A 17783-nucleotide genomic window follows, 5' to 3' on the forward strand; every position below is an offset into this window, starting at 1 on the left:
GCACTCCACAATCAAGCAAAATGAACTGGCCCAGGTGCCATCCACCATGCTGCAGCAGGAGCAGTGCATATAAAGTCAAATGTACATGGCGGCACTCACGGGTCTTGGAGAAAGAAAGAATCACACTGACAACTGTGTCACTTCTAGATTCTTTATATATATATATATATATATATATGTATATATATATATATATATATATGCAGGGTGGCACTCTGGGAGTGGAGTATAACTTTGCCATGTGCCTTCATGGGATATCCATATCCAGAAATATACATTTAGGTGCAGCACTCTGGACACAAACACCAGAAATCTTCAGTTTGGAATAGCTTCTATTGTTTAGGTATTTCTTTAACATCTTTATGGTTTCAGTTCTATAGGAAATTATATAAGTTGTAAGTTTTAAGTTATAGTGAAATTGTGTTTGTCAACCTAAACACCTACTGGGGCTTTGTTGTTGGACCCCATTGGATGGCTTCATCTCCAAACCAACCCTTGCCAGGCTGTGTTTTTACACGTATTTTTTACCGCATTAGTTCTATATTTCTGGATATGGATATCCTATGAAGGTTCCTGGCAAAGCTACTGTCGAAGCTGAATAATTGGCTGAGACAAGTTCCGTTTCAAATTTAATCACAGCGACGCCATCTTGCGAATGGCTTGAAAATGAGATCGCAAGACGCCATTTTGCGAATGGCCGCCTAAGCGCCATTTTAGATAAACTCACATTTTAGTACATGTGGCGATAATACTAATAGCACAATGCAATTGCATTTTTTATCATTTCCCATACGCACATTAACACATACAATAGCGCTGTTAACTAGTCGCATATTAGCAAATGCATAGGACTTATGATACCGCTGTTTTATTAGCTTTAAGCGCACGTATCTGCCCCGAGTTAACTAGCGTCCTTATATCAAACCCTCAATACCCACACATTACATATCCACACATAAGGTTTAATAAGCTTTAAAGTGTATGACTTAAGTTGGTTCAGTTAGTTTAAATGCTGAGAAATAAAGATATTTGATAACTAAGGTATTATACATGCTAAACAAGTCATGTTTGGAGTTGTACTGATGCGTATAATTTTTACAGTATTCCGGTGATATCGGTGGGGAGATCGCATCATGCATTCCCGAGTTATGGATCACAGAGCCTACAAGCAACACAATGTATATTTTAGAAACAACTGTTAGGATGCTGCAGGAGGCGTGAAGAGGAAGACCTCCAGCTGTTAGAGGCAGGGTGAGTCTGTTTGAACCAGCCTGTTAAATGTGCTGTAACAGATGTTTCACCCCTGGGAACCAATGATATCAGCAACAGAATTCCCTATTGTCCTGTTTTTTCTGGGGGGTATAAATATGAGTGCATGAACGCTGGTTCTGAGTCTTCGTGCTGAATGCTGAATGATGAGGGGTCTCTTGCTGATGCCTATCTCTGGGTCCGGAAGTGCCTGCGTATGTATCCTGTACTTGGGGTCTGTATAATTTCCTTTTGCGCCTAAATTGTGTCTTGATCAATTGCGTGTAACTGTCTGAACTTTTACCGGAATATCACTTGTGCTTTGGAACCACAGATTTCACTTCTAAGTCTTTATTTATGGTATGACTGCATACGCAAATTAGTGTCATCCTTAGAAGGTATTGGCAGGACATTAGAAGGTATAGGAAGGTGTGTATAGAGGTTCTGATCCAGTATCATCAGTTGGGGGCTCGTAGTGAAGTCACTTACCTGCTAACACGGTACATATGTCTATCGATATTTCAGCAAAGGGTGGAGTGGCTACATGCAGGGTATGCCTGCAACTGCTTTGTGCTGAAAGATCACTATCCATCTCTGTGTGAGTCAAGGAAGCTGACTAGAATCCAGGGACAAGAGAGGAAAAAGTTTGTTTTCCTCTGTTTATAGAACCTTACGTTTAAAGGGCTGTCGCAGTACTGAGTACGCTACTAAGTCGCAGGTTTGCACATAGCAAAGACACTCTTTTGCGTACGCAGTTAAAAAGCCATTATATGGTTGTGTGGTAGTCACATTATTGTGTATGCGACTGGTCGCACAATAATGTATATGTACTTCCGGTTGTGCTGCCCCATGTTTGAACAAAGCCATTGAGATTTACATTTTTTTCTATTACCAATATCTGGGTTAACGTGTATTTTTCTGCGCAGGAAAAAAGTGTGCAACAGTGAATATTTGTTGAACAATGTTAAGGGTATCATATGATCCTTAAAGGCTAGGTGCAAGGGTTAGTCTAGCCGCTCGGTAAGCAGCTTTACCGTTCTATACACAGTAGCAGGTGTACATGTTGTCTTTGTTGTAGAGAGGTGCATGAGAGTAGCCGACATACAAACTCTCATAGGTGTGGAAGTCGCCTTACAAAATCTTATCCGAGTGTGGAAGTTGCCTTTTTCAAATCTTATCCAGGTGTGGAAGTTGCCTTACTAAATCTTATCCAGGTGTGTGGGCGCCGCCGACTTAAATCATTCACAGGTAAGTGAAAGTGTCTTGATTGTCTTTTACCAGTTTAAATCTTTATTGAAAAGTGTAGGAGTTGTCTCAGAATGGGAGCCACGCAAACAGTAGAGATGTTAGGCAATAATGTGCTGCTAATGGAGGCGCCGATCGGATTGGCCCGTCGTATCATGCATACCAAGTACGGTACTTATGCAATAATGTATTGTGATTTACAGTTTAATATGATGAGGAAGAGTGTTAGACCGTTTCCCAGAATTGGTAGTTTTGATAAAAATGTGTTAGACAATGTCCGGGATCACATCAGTTTGATGCGCTCCCGAGAGAAAAAGATTAAATATTTTGAATGTTTAAAACTGTGGCAGCATGAGAGGGATGGGTGGCTTAAAAATGTGCAAGCAACGCAAACTAGTGTCGCGAGCGCATTACCAGAAAATGCATCCGCAACGCTGAATTGCAATACGGGCGAGCCGCAAATTGGCTCGCACATGCGGCAAGGTAGCATTGTGGAGAGTATTGCCAGCCAGCAGTTCACGCTCACCTCCCCCACCTTACGTGGATGGAGGTGCAAGTACAGTTACCATAAATACCCATAAAAATGTAACAAGCAACTTGTACCCTCTCTTAAGCAACTATAAAGAAAATGTTCATGATGCGGATGATGAGCATATTGAAATGTGTGCCATTTCCCATGCTGTGCAGATGATAGATGCTGCATCACCACAATCACGAGTGGTGCCGCCATCTCCATCGGCAACAGCAAGGGAAGTGTTAGTGTCCTCTACACCCATAGAGGAAGTTGTTCATACCATACGCAGCAGCAGCAGACTTAACCCCCAGCCAGGTAACCAGGTCAAAGGTAGCAGCGCTATCGGTCTGCATCCCATTCGGACAATAACTGTTCCAAATGGAAATGCAGACGCAAACGGTATAGTGCCCACGAGGGAAGTAGTAATCCATTGTCCTTGGACAAGAGCAGAACTAAATTCCATCATAAATGATTTCCCCGATCCCAAAAAGAAATTAGCCAAATGTCAAAGATTTTTTAGAAATTTGGGTAGTTCACATGATCCCACTAATAAAGATTGGCATGTGGTGTTAAGGGCCTGTCTGCCACGCATTACCGGTGTGATAAAATTTATCACAGATTGTGTATTGGATGGTGACATTCCCTAAACAGACCAAATAAACCAAGGTAACATTTCCCGAATTGTAACTAAATTGGGTATATACTTTCCAGTAGTAGTTAACTGGAACAAAATTTTCACCATTAAGCAGAAAGAGAGTGAGACTGCAGAAGATTACTGCGATCGGGCTCTGCAGGCTGTCACCCAGTACACTGGGATAGAGGATATTAAAGATAGCACTCACCACAGGGGGATGATAGTTATGGTACTTGTGGACGGTCTGAAAGAGAGTTTAAAAACTCGGGTTCAGACCTCACAGCCTGGCTGGTGGGGACTTACAATAGAAACCCTCATAGAAACCGCCACTAAACATGATAAAAACATCTCCAAAAAGAGAGAAGCCCAGAGCGAAAAACTAATGGCTGTCAGTATACAAGCTCTGGAGGGAATGACGGTAACATCACAGCCAACAGACACACTTGCACTTGTACGCACACTCACTTCTGAACAAGTAGGTGCTCTCACTAACCCCACTCAACAACAAACACAACTCTATCCCACTAACCCGATGCAACCACAGGTCCCAGGATATCCACCAACTTCTTATCCCCCACAATACCCTTACCCTCCCTATCCTTACCATTATCCACCACCTTTACCCTCTGCGCAAACCTCACAACACCACATGTCTTCACCCGGAACACGAACATGTTTTAACTGTAAACAAACAGGACACTTAAGTAGAAACTGTACTGTAAAAGGAATAGGGATCCCACATCAGGGAAGACCTAGATATCCCCATAAGGGATATGCACAAAGGCCAGCAAATGTTCAGCAGGCACCAGCTCCAATTGTAGCCATAAATGCTTTATTGGATAATGGTAGCCAACACTAGGGGTCAGGTCATACCTGTAGTCTACAGATGGTCAGGTTAATGGGAAGAACTAGGGAAGAACCGGTCATGATGGTTGATGTAGCTGGTACTGAATATCCTTTTCTTGTAGACACATGGGCGACCAGGTCAGTGATAAAATCTCCTGGTTAATTTTCAGGTGACCAATGAGACAGTACCAACAATGGGTGTAACAGGTAAAGTGGAACATTATCCTTTAACAAAGTCCACAGAGGTTACTATTGGGCTGTTGCATAACAGGCATTCTTTTCTCCTGGTTGCTGCGGCTCCTACTAACCTACTGGGCAGAGACTTGTTATGTAAGATGGGATGTGTTATATATTGCACCCCTGATGGTATATTTTTAGATACCCCAGAGAGAATGGTGTTCGAGGTGCGGGATATGTTAGACACTCCTCAAAGGATAATGTATCACTCTACAGTTTTATATGAAACTCCCTCACAAGTAGATGAAATGTTGTCCCTAATTCCAGATTCCCTTTGGACTAAAGATGGACAGGACACTGGATTAATGGCAAACGTAAGCCCAGCAATGGTAAATTTAAAAAGCGGAAGGCAAGCTCCAAAAATTCCCCAGTACCCACTAAAGCAGGAGGTTTTTCCAATAATTGAGTGATTATTGCAACAGGGAATTTTAGTTTGTACAGCTAGTGTAGCCAACAGTCCCATATTTCCAGTGAAGAAGAGTGGTGGGAGGGGTTATAGGCTGGTACAAGACCTTAGAGGTGTTAATAAGGTAGTGGAGAGCCAATTCCCCGTAGTGCCGAATCCAGCTGTCATTTTGATGCAAATCCCACCAAATGCAACCCATTTCACTATCATTGACCTCTGTTCAGCTTTCTTCTCTGTGCCTCTCCATCCTGACTGTCAGTATCTATTCGCATTTACATACAGAGGTTTACAATACACATGGACACGATTACCTCAAGGTTTCATAGACAGCCCCAGTATCTTCTCCCAGGCATTGCACGACCGTTTACAATCTTTTCAACCTGCCAATGGATCTGATCTAATTCAATATGTGGACGATATATTGCTATGTTCTGACTCGTTTATGTCATGTTTGAATGATACTAAACTTTTGTTACTTCATCTCTCACAAACAGGACACAAGGTGGCTAAGGACAAACTACAGTCGTGCCAATCCAGAGTAAAATATTTGGGACACTGCCTAACCCAGGGGTTACGACACCTTACAACAGATAGAATCCAGGCCATACAAAACAAGACACTGCCGCAGAATCAACAGCAAATTCATACCTTCTTGGGAATGTGGGGATACTGTAGAATGTGGATACCAGGTTTTTCTATTTTGGCCTCACCTTTACAGGAATTAGTCTCTTCCTCAAAGTCCGATCGTGTCATATACACACAGAGGAATCAGAACAGGCTTTCCTCAATCTTTAGTGATAGAGCTCCTGCATTGGGAATACCTGATTATGAAAAACCTTTTGATTTGTATTGTACGGAAGCCGATGGTTGTGCTGCTGGTGTCCTTACACAAAAACATGGTGATGCAAGTAGGCCCATAGCATACTAAAGTGCCCAACTGGACACGGTAGCAAGATCACTCCCCACCTGTTTGAGAAGTGTAGCAGCTACCGCTTTATTGGTGAGTAAAAGTGAGGACATTGTATTGGGCCATGATATGATTATCTACACTCCCCATGCTGTATCTGCTCTGTTGAACTCAGCTCAAACCAGATATGTCTCCTCAGCTAGGTTCACCAAATCGGAACTAGCTCTAATCGCTCCTGCAAAAATATTACAGTTAAACGTTCCAGTCACTGAATCCAGCAACATACCTACCATATGTACAACATGATGTACAAAGGGTGGAAGGAGAGGAGTTGCTGGCGGGAGGTGAGTTCGGCAGACATAATGATACGCACGATTGTATGACATATCTGAATCAGACCTTTACTGCTAGACCTGACATACATGACATACCTTTAGAGAATGTGGATGTAACTTTTTATATGGATGGGAGTTGTCATAGACAAACAGACACAGGTGAATTATTTACCGGTTATGCTGTTGTAAATGACACAGACACCATACAAGCTAAACCTCTCGGTCCTCCTCACTCAGCCCAGGTGGCAGAGTTAGTAGCACTGACTAGAGCATGTGAACTAGCAGCAGGCAAATCTGCTAACATTTACACTGACTCGAGGTACGCGTTCGGGGTGGTGCTCTATGGCATCTGAGAAATTTTATGACAGCAGCAGGCACACCAGTTGCACATTCCTGACATAAAACATCTTTTGGAAGCAATCCAACTGCCCAAAGCAGTGGCAGTAATTAAATGCAAAGCCCGCACATGTGAGGATGACCCGGTGTCACTGGGCAACAACAGAGCTGATGAAGCTGCAAAATGGGCAACAGGGTTAAAAATGTTTCCTCCAACTGAAACAATTATGTAATTTCAAACTATTGATATGCTGAAATTAATTGAGATGCAAAATTTGTGTTCAATTCAGGAAAAATCCATTTGGAAGTCCAAGGGGTGTGGGCAAGAGTCCTCGGGGCTCTGGAGGGATGGACATGGTAAGCCAGTAGCCCCCAAGGCATATTACCCCAGCCTTGCTGAGGCAGCACACGGTCTGACTCATCTGGGTAAACAGGGTATGTGCAAGTTGGTGAGGGCATACTGGTGTGCACCAGGTTTTTCTTCACAAGCAGAGAAGATAGCAATGTCCTGTCTGACCTGCTTGAGAAAGAACATAGGGAAAGCAATCCCTACCGAACTGTCCCACATTCCACCGACTGATGGACCTTTCCAAGTGATACAAATTGATTTCATCCAATTACCACCCTGCAGGAACCTTAAGTATGTATTAGTGCACACATGTATTTTCTAACTGGGTTGAGGCTTACCCAGTGGCCACTAATACTGCTGCATTTACTGCTAAGAAAATAGTTCAGGAATTTGTATGCAGGTATGGTATCCCTAAAATCATCGAGAGTGACAGGGGAACCCATTTCACAGGTGATGTTTTTCAAAATATGTGTAAGCTGATGGGTATTAATAGCCGACTTCACACCCCCTACCAACCGCAAGCCAGTGCCAAGGTAGAGAGGATGAACGGGACTATTAAAAATAAGTAAAATCATGGCAGAGACTGGACTAGGATGGCCAGAAGCTTTACCTTTGGTCCTCCATAGCATAAGGACCACTCCTAGACCTCCTCTGAATCTGTCCCCATTTGAAATATTGTTCGGTAGACAACCTCATTTGATTATAAGTCCACAGGAAGATCTAAAGGGTAACAACGAGGTAACTTTGAAGTATCTTATATCAATGAGTAAGCAGTTAAAGCAACAGCAGCAGAAACTGAAATTGTTGTCTAATGATATGCCTGAAACGAACTGTCATGATGTTGAACCAGGAGAATATGTAATGATCAGAAATTTCTTGCGTTCAGGTTGTTTGACTGATCAGTGGGAAGGTCCGTACCAGGTGCTGCTGACGAGTACTACATCTTTGAAGGTGGCCTAGAGAGATACCTGGGTCCATTCCACTCACTGCAAAAAGATCAATCAACCGGAGGAGAAACAAGTCGGAGACAAAGCTGATAGCGTGGATCTGTCGCTCGCGAGCTTGTTCCGGGAGGATTGAAAAGGTCGTAGTAAGATACCTGAACTAAGAGAAATTTGCATGTCTTGTTGTGACAATGGATGGGCCTGCTGTGTTCATTTTCATATTCTCTTTTAGAGTGTTCACCATCCTGGTCAGTCTGGGGATATCCAGTGTCTGTTATGGGGGACCGATTGATGAAACGGGAGATGATGGCAGTGCTGATGGAGTGGAATCAGGAGGAGTGCAATGCCAATCAGGGGAGTGTCTTTCCAATCTTAGAACTGTTATTGTTAAAAGAGCTGTCATTCCGGATACTCGGAGAAGATGTGGAGGGTTATCGTCTGAAGATTCCTGTATTTGTGAGCTTTGTGGGTCCCTAGTTGTATCCAACGGTGCCAACCTAAATATAATCCGTACTGGGGTTGGTATCCTCTAGAGGATTATCATACCATGGTAGGCAAAGTGTTAAATCAAATTGATTGCTGGGTGTGTTCACATGTGCCCCAGGGACAGCATAACGTAGGGTTTGTGCCATTTCCGCTGAATATCACGGAAATTTTAGAATTACAAAAAGGGAAAACATTGGATCAAAAATTCCTCTCATCCAAACCACCTCATTTCAAAATCTATCAATTCCAAGTAGATAGATCACTTTTGTGTTTAAACATAACCAACCCCAATAAACCCAGGAGTTGGGAAGTGACGGGGAATAATCAGACGATGACCTTCTCACAAAGAGCTGATAATGAGTCCATAAACCATGATCTATTGCACTCCATTAAGTCTGGTGGGAAACATTTTAGGTATCGGTATACATTGAGTTCCACCAAAGAAATTATTGGTAAGGTACCAAATGGTTATTGCGCTAAAATAATACATCCAGAAACTTGCATGTATCAGATGGAAGAACCAGAAATAGGATTGTTTGCAAGGGAAATGTGCTTAATGATAATGATGCATACCATTCCTTATGTTCTCCCTGATAATGTATATTTCATCTGTGGAAGAAAAGCATACAAATGGCTCTCCCCGAGTTCCAAAGGTTTGTGTTACCTGGGAAGAGTAGTCCCAGAAGTTATGACCCTCACACATGTTGAAATGCTGGGTATACATAAAAACACACCGTCACCATATCTTCACACACAATATGAACACAGAGGCAAAAGAAATATGGTACCTGGTGATATACATAAAGCCACTCAGTTAATCAGTGAGACAACTGGCTTTCAAGTTCTGGTCGCATTGGACCCCACCAGGATCGCTCAGGGTACATTCAATTTTAGATATATCCAGGAACTTGCTAAATTAATAGATAATATTACCGAGATGTACGATGACACATTCAGGTATACAGGGAGAGAATTGCAAGCGTACAAGAAAGAACTGGTGCAACACAGGCTAGTGTTGAATTATTTAATGGCTGTTACTGGAGGGTTTTGCGTAACATTGGCCACCCAATTTGGAGTAAAATGTTGCACCTATGTCACCAAGACTGGTGCATTCCCACACCTTTCACATGATCTTCCAAGATCCGCAGTGTGCGTATAATAGTAGTTTTATGTCCCCACCTAGAGACACATTATTGATGGATTAAGAACCACCTTGTGCCATCCCATAATAACACCAAATAATATGTAAATGTAAGCCTAAATTAAATTCTAATAGCAGATTGTGATAGCATGTTGTTTGCTATCTAAGGGTGGACTGTCGAAGCTGAATAATTGGCTGAGACAAGTTCAGTTTAAAATTTAATCGCAGTGACACCATCTTGCGAATGGCCACAAGATACCATCTTGAAAATGAGATCGCATGATGCCATTTTGCGAATGGCCGCCTAAGCGCCATTTTAGATAAACTCACATTTTACTACATGTGGCGATAAAATACTAATAGCACCATACAATTGCATTTTTTATTATTTCCCATACACACATTAATACATACAATAGCGCTGTTAACTAGTCGCATATTAGCGAATGCATAGGACTTTGTATGAAACCGCTGTTTTATTAGCTTTATTCGCACGCATCTGCCCTGAGTTAACTTGCGTCCTTATATCAAACCCTCAATACCCACACATTACATATCCACACATAAGGTTTAATAAGCTTTAAAGTGTGTGACTTAAGTTGGTACAGTTAGTTTAAATGCTGAGAAATAAAGATATTTGATAACTAAGGTATTATACATGCTAAACAAGTCATGTTTGGAGTTGTACTGATGCGTATCCTTTTTACAGTATTCCGGTGTTATCAGGGGGGAGATCACATCATGCATTCCTGAGTTATGGATCACAGAGCCTACAAGCAACACAATGTATATTTTAGAAACAACTGTTAGGATGCTGCAGGAGGCGTGAAGAGGAAGACCCCCAGCTGTTAGAGGCAGGGAGAGTCTGATTGAACCAGCCTGTTAAATGTGCTGTAACAGATGCTTCACCCCTGGGAACCAATGATATCAGCAACAGACTTCCCTATTGTTCTATTTATTCTGGGGGGTATAAATATGAGTGCACGAATGCTGGTTCTGAGTTTTCATGCTGAATGCTGAATGATAAGGGGTCTCTTGCTGATGCCTATCTCTGGGTCCGGAAGCGCCTGCGTATGTATACTGTACTTGAGGTCTGTATAATTTCCTTTTGCACCTAAATTGTGTCTTGATCAATTGCGTGTAACTGTCTGAACTTTTACTTGAATATCACTTGATCTTTGAACCACAGATTCCACGTCTAAATCTTTATTTATGGTATGACTGCGTACGCAAATTAGCGTCATCCTTAGAAGGTACAGGCAGGACATTAGAAGGTATAGGCAGGACATTAGAAGGTATAGGAGGGTGTGTATAGAGGTTCTGATCCAGTATCGTTACTACATTCCATTCCTAGAGTGCCACCCTGCATTTTATATATATATATATATATATATATATATAATATTTTTTGTTTTGTGGGTACAGGCACCTGCTCTTTGTCCTGTGTGCTAGCATATCTGGAGCTTGTAACTCTCCATGGTTTGTCTTATTCTGGCATTAACAGTTCTATGACAGTGGAATCCACACTGCAGCTGGTTCTGCCTTTCATCCCCATGCTGCTTGATCCCATGTAGTAGTGGTAAACAGCCCAGCAGAAGATGATGGCTGGCATATCTAGCATGCATTTTATTTACTTAAAGCAAATCTTCATGTGGCTGCAAAATTGCATTTTCCTCTAAATGAGGCCCTTATCTTGTAATGATTGTTGTTAACTGTATTATATCAGCAACCCTGTCTGTGTTAGAATATTATTGTTTTGTTTCTGCTTAAGTGACTTGTCCAAAAATCCCACTATATTTATTATGTAAACACTTGAACATGTATTAGTACTTTTCCATTAATATGGTTTTTGAGCTGAATAATACAATTGGTTACATTTAAGTACATTAATGACAACCCATGTGAATTTTATATGTATAAGAGGGTTGGGGGCATATTACTACAGTGCAGGTTTTCAGAAGTGGAGTTGTTGCCCAGAGCAACAAATCATATTCTAGCTATTATATTCTAGAAGGTGCTAGATCAGGGGTTCCCAACCACGGTCCTCAAGGCACACTAACAGTCCATGTTTTAAGGATAGCCTACTTGAGCACAGGTGACTTAATTAGTACCTCAGTTATTTTGATTTAACCACCTGTGCTGAAACATGGATATCACTAAAACCAGGACTGTTAGTGTGCCTTGAGGACTGAGGTTGGGAATCACTGTGCTAGATAAATGATCAGTAGAATCTGATTGGTTGCTATGGGCAACATCTCCACTTCTAAATCCCTGCACTTTAGTAAATATACTCCTTGGTTAAGTATCTTGCACAAAGAGTGAATTACATCCTCCACTACAATGACAATGTTGATACCCTACTTAACAGCTGTTCCTTGGTAGGGTAGATTTAGAAGAATTATAGAAATACATAATAAAGTATATTTTGGGAGAGATACCGTATTACAAATCCAGAAATAAAGGAAATAGTAGCAATATAACACTAACCAAGTGTTAAATGTTTTGTTTTGGCTTTTGCAGAAGTTGCATGTTGTGCCATCTTCAGCGATACCATTTTAAAAATCAAGAACACACTCTGGAGAGTATATCTGAAATCAATTTAGCACATAATGTATAAAATCGTCATACAGTAAGTTGTCATTACAGTTACTCTCACCATAATATACAGTATATACAAAGATTACTAGCCAATTAATGGTGTCTTTAGGATAACATTTATTTCATTAGCAGTTGCTACCGAATCCACATAGTAATACATTTGAAATGGTTTACTTTTATTTAGTTTAAAAACCATCACAGCTTGCAGATACAGTATACTGTATATTCCCAATGAAAAGACAGATAACCATACAAAACCTCTAGAATTCTAGGTGGGCTGTCAAGTGCCAGTTATGACGAAGATAGATAAGATACTGTGAACATGTTTAGCCTTGAAAAAAAGATTAAGAGATATCTGTTGATGATTTAGGCTGTGAAAAAATAGCAATAATTTTACTTGATGCAACATTTTGCCCTAAAAGTTAATAGGCACATAGCCACTGTCAGCTGGAACATAGAGAACAATTTGTCATACATAAAGCTCATTGTCTGAAACAGTGATGGTTGCATGGAATAAGCCTGCATAGTATGTGTTCATGAATTACTTGTGAAGTGCGACATATCTTGTTTCCTCAGGCTTATTCTGTAAAGGTATAGTTAGAATACTAATAATGTGCAGAGTTCATATGGTGTTAATAAAGCACTGTGAATGTCAAAGTGTGCTGAAGATACTAGAATTAAAAAGTAATAATAATAATAATAATAATAATAATAATAATAATAAAACGTTGAAAAGCTGCAAAAATTTCGGTCTAAACGGCAAAACTCTATAAAGTGTGAGCTAACACATTAAAATATGGCTGCTTTCAAAATTTTATTTTAATAAAATATAGTAATAACAAGAAGAAGAAGAAATACATACATACTGTATATTTTGGTCTTAACATTATTATTAAATGAAATTAAAAATTTTCAGTGTAAAAAAATATATTTGGTTCTTTTGGAAAAATACAGATACTGGGCCTGATTCAGAGCTGGACGCTCTGACCAGAGCGCTCGCTCTGAATCAGGGCCCTCCTACCTAAAAATGGAGCAACCTCCTGGCCACTCGCATAGCTGTGGGTGACCACCCACAGCTTATGCAAGCGGCCAAAATATGGTCGCGATGGTCAAGACCATCGCGACCATCGGGCTTGTGACAAGACCCTGCGGTCTATGTACTTGCCTTATTTACTTCAATACTTCCCCATATTTTTCACCTCCATCACCCATGTTACCCACTTCACCCTTCAACTTTACTCGATCCTCTTCCTCCTGCTGTCTTTTATCATACACAACCTTCTCAAGTGCAGGTGTAATTATAGTGACACACACACAGAGGCCCTGATTCAGAGCCGGACGCTCTGACAGAGCGCTCGCTCTGAATCAGGGCCATCCCTCCTCCTTTTTGGAGTGGCCTCCTGGCTGCTCGCATAGCTGTGGGTGACCACCCACAGCTATAGCGAGTGGCCAAAATGATGGTCGCGATGGTCAAGACCATCGCGACCATTGGGCTTGCCACGAGACCCTTGTGGTAGGGTCTCGCTGCTGCAAGCCCTGGAGTGCTTTTAGCTCTATCAGAGCCAAAAGCACTCCCACTGACATCACTTGTGATGTCAGTGGGGCCGGCTCCAGATTGAAGGCATTCCCATGGGAACGCCTCCGTCTAGGCAGCAATGCCCCGGCATGCCCACCAAAGTGGGCGTGCTGTCACTCACCATCAACAGCACGCCCCCTTTGGTGCGAGACCCATAGCGACAGCTTGGCTGTCGCTATGCGGGTCTCACGCATGCGCACGACAGAGCGCCCTCCGTCGTACGCATGCGCATTAGGGCACCATCGACCCGCTTCCGAGCGCTCAGCGCTCGCGAGCGGGTCTGAATCAGGCCCACTGTACCAACAGTTATAAGTAAATAAGGAAATTCCTTCTGTAGTCTGCACTGATTATCTTGGGGCTCAGGTAGAGTTGGACACATTTGTGTCCCACCCATACGAAGAAAAAGACAAACACATGAAAAACCATATCCACGTGCATATGAAAATAGTGTGGAGCACCATAAAAGCTCAAGTAGTCATATGGAGGGGGCAGGGCCTCAGCAATGAGAAGAACAGCAGCACCACTGGGAGGATCCTCTGAATGCTGTGGGGTGCTGTAAGGGCTGGAGGATGCATGTCTGGAGCTGCTTGCCAGATGCTGGGAATGTAGTGCAGTGATGATGTCACCCGTAGAGCCCTTCGCTTACTGTTGCAGCACCACTCACACACCACTAGTTACAGCCCTGGTATTGTCCAGCTGTACATTTTTAGCATATGAATAGAAACTGCAAAATGTAACTTGACTGTGTTAGTATGCTAATACAAATGTTGCATCACTATATTTGAATTCTATATAATAATGTAATGAATTGTCATATGAGATATAGAACCATCTTTATAATTTTATTAAAAAAAGCAAAAAAAGGTTGCAGGTTCCATTTAAAATATAAGTACTGTAAGTACAAATATAAGTAACAAATACAAAAATATTTTGTTTTCTCTTTAAAAATCCAATTGGAATTTTCTTTCCTGCAGCAAATAAAAAGATTGATTAAGTAGTGGGAATAAATGGTAAATGCCTTTATATAATATAACAGTCACACTTATGAGTTAAGTACTATCACCTATATGAGCCAATCCAGTCAGCCAATCATAGGCGGTTATCTACTGCTACTAATTGTTATCATCAATATCGCATATTGTTGTCCCGGCCCTCCATATAAGTCCCATGACATGAGAATTTACATCTGCATCTAGATTTACCACAATAGCAATTACATTAATGTCCTTGCTGTACTTGTCCTATGCTCCGTCTCTCCCATGTTGTCACAAGCCGCCTCGCTGTCAATGTGGGGCAACGCCGGGCAAGTGTTCGCTGAAGTCTCCTCCTTCCTCCTGTTAGGATCTGTGGTTGCAGCATATGGTTTGCAGTTCCAGCCTTAGTTGCTACTGAGGCTCTGCAGTAATTACTGCCTGTCTGTGTGCAGTATCAGCTGCACACTAATTGATTCTCCTGTCTGTGCACAGACAAACTGCACATTAGTTTGTCATTAGGGAGGCTTGCTCTGGTTGGGCCCTGTTTCTGTTAAATTCCAGCCAGCCATTCATTCCCTTCTGGTTATAGTGTTTGACTGTGTCTCCAGTAGTATCAAGTCTCCTGTTGATCTGTCGAAGTTTCAGAGTCCAGTCTGTTGTGTTTTCCCACTACCGTTTGATCCATCCATGCGGCCCGGTCTGCATATCATCTGCTGTTGCCGCTTGTGTCATCTTGGTGGCATGACATGTATTCCAGCTTCTAGGGTATGCTACCTAGTGTACCTGCGCAAGTGTCAACTCGGCGACATAGGCAGCACGTCAAAGTCCGAAGTGCACAAATCCCAGTTTCCAGGGTATGCTATTTAGTGTACCAGCGCCAGTGTCAACTCGGCGACATAGGCCGCACTTCAACGTCCAAAGTGTACAAATTCCAGCATCCAGGGTATGCTGTTTAGTGTTCCAGTGCCAGTGTCAACCTGGCAACATAGGCCGCACCTTAGCGTCCAGAGTGCGCAACCTGGCGCACCATCATTGGTGTCAACCCAGTGACATTGGCAACTCCTTCTCGCTTTTGGGCACTTAATGTCAGAGACTTCTCAGTTCTCAAGGCTGCTTCCACAGCCCAAAGGCTGCAACACATCTTTGGCCATCAGGCCACAACTAACCACAGCATTCCAGCCCTCAAGGCTGCCTCCACAGCCCAAAGGCTGCATCACATCTTCAGCCATCAGGCTACAAATACCACAGCATTCCAGCCCTCAAGGCTGCCTCCACAGCCCAAAGGCTGTATCACATCCTCGGTAATCAGGCCACAACTAATCAAATCAATTCAGCCCTCATGGCCTGCACGGCCGCATCCAGCCAAGATATACTAGTCCTCAAGGCTGTTGCAGGACTATTCCCTACCATCATGCCCAAGCCTTAACACATGTCTTGTCTCTTCCCTGTTCTGTTACACCAATCTTAAGGAGCCATACATGTAAAATGCAACAAAATCTGCCTACAGACATGCAGTATGCATGTGCATTTTATGTGAAAAGTGCAGTGCGGAAATCAATATGTTGCTATTTGGACCGGACATTGCAACTACAGATAAGCAAATTAATGATCAATTTTGGAATCTTGCCAAGTTTTTCAAGTTTATCATATATATTTATTGATTAACATTGATTAATGCTTTAACATTATAATAATTATTTACTGCCACTAATTATTTATTCAGCAAGTCATTGATCAATGCAGATGAGCTTAATTATTTGGCATGGTTTAGAGTGTAAGAGTATTAGAAGGTTTTCTGAATTTGTGAAATGTAGACCAGATAGTTTTGTTATTATCAAAAACAATAAAAAAATAAGATGTTACTTTTAAAACAAACCAAAAGTTCTACAAAACTAACAAATAAATATTTTTATATATTACCACAATTTCCTATTAGAGACAGAATTGAAAGAATTACAGATTGGCTGAATGAAAACAGGCTACATATTTCATTCTCATTTGTCTTGACCGCTCTGCTGCTTTTGCCACCCTCTCCTCATGCAAATCCTTCACTCCCTCGGTCTGTGGGATACTGCTCTCTCTTGGCTGTCTACTTTGCCCCTAATTCCACTAACAATAGTTGTCCTCCAAGGTTTTGTTCTGAGACCTCTCATATTCTCCTCCATAGGTGAACTCATCAGTTCTTTTGCTCTCCGATACCTCCATGTTAATGACACTCAGATCTACCTCTCTTCTCCTAACATCTCCCCCTCTCTCCTCACTCATATCTCCAACTGTCTCTCTGCTATTTCTTCATGGATGTCCCAGCACTTTCTTAAAGTTAACATGTCCAAGACTGAGCTGATAATTTTTTAACCCTCACCTCCCACAATTTCATTATCTATTGGCAGCACAACCATCTTCTCTAGCCCCCAAATATGCTGCCTTGAAGTTATCTTTGACTCTTCCCTCTCCTTCAAACCACGCATTCAGTACCTTTTGCAGTCCTGCCTTTTCCACCTCAGATATATTTCTAAGATGAGACCCTTTCTCACTGTGGATGAAACTAATACCCTCATCCATTCTCGAGTCATCTTGAGATTGGACTCCTGTAACCTCCTCCTTTCTGGCCTCCCTCACACCCATCTCTCTCCACTCCAATCAGTCCTCAAAGTTGCTGCCTGGCTCATCTTCCACTCCAAACATACCACCTCCCCTCTCCTGCAAGCCCTTCACTGGCTCCCTTCCCTTTCAGAAGCAAATTCAAGCTTGTCACACTCACTTACAAATCCCTCACACAATCCTTTCCCAGTTACATCTCTGAACATTTCTCCATTCACACTCTCTCCAGCTCACACCACAAATGCATGGCACATATCTTGCCAACTGATTACTTCCTCCCACTCTTGCCTCCAATATTTTGCCTGCACTTCTCTCTACCTCTTGAATTCTCTCTCTATCAGACTGTCCACCTCTATACTAAACCTTAAAAGGGATTTCAAAACTCACTTCTTCATCAGAGCCCTCC

This window comes from Taudactylus pleione, unplaced genomic scaffold (assembly GCF_031769625.1).
Source record: "Taudactylus pleione unplaced genomic scaffold, aTauple2 ptg000041l, whole genome shotgun sequence".
In the NCBI taxonomy this organism is placed as follows: domain Eukaryota; kingdom Metazoa; phylum Chordata; class Amphibia; order Anura; family Myobatrachidae; genus Taudactylus; species Taudactylus pleione.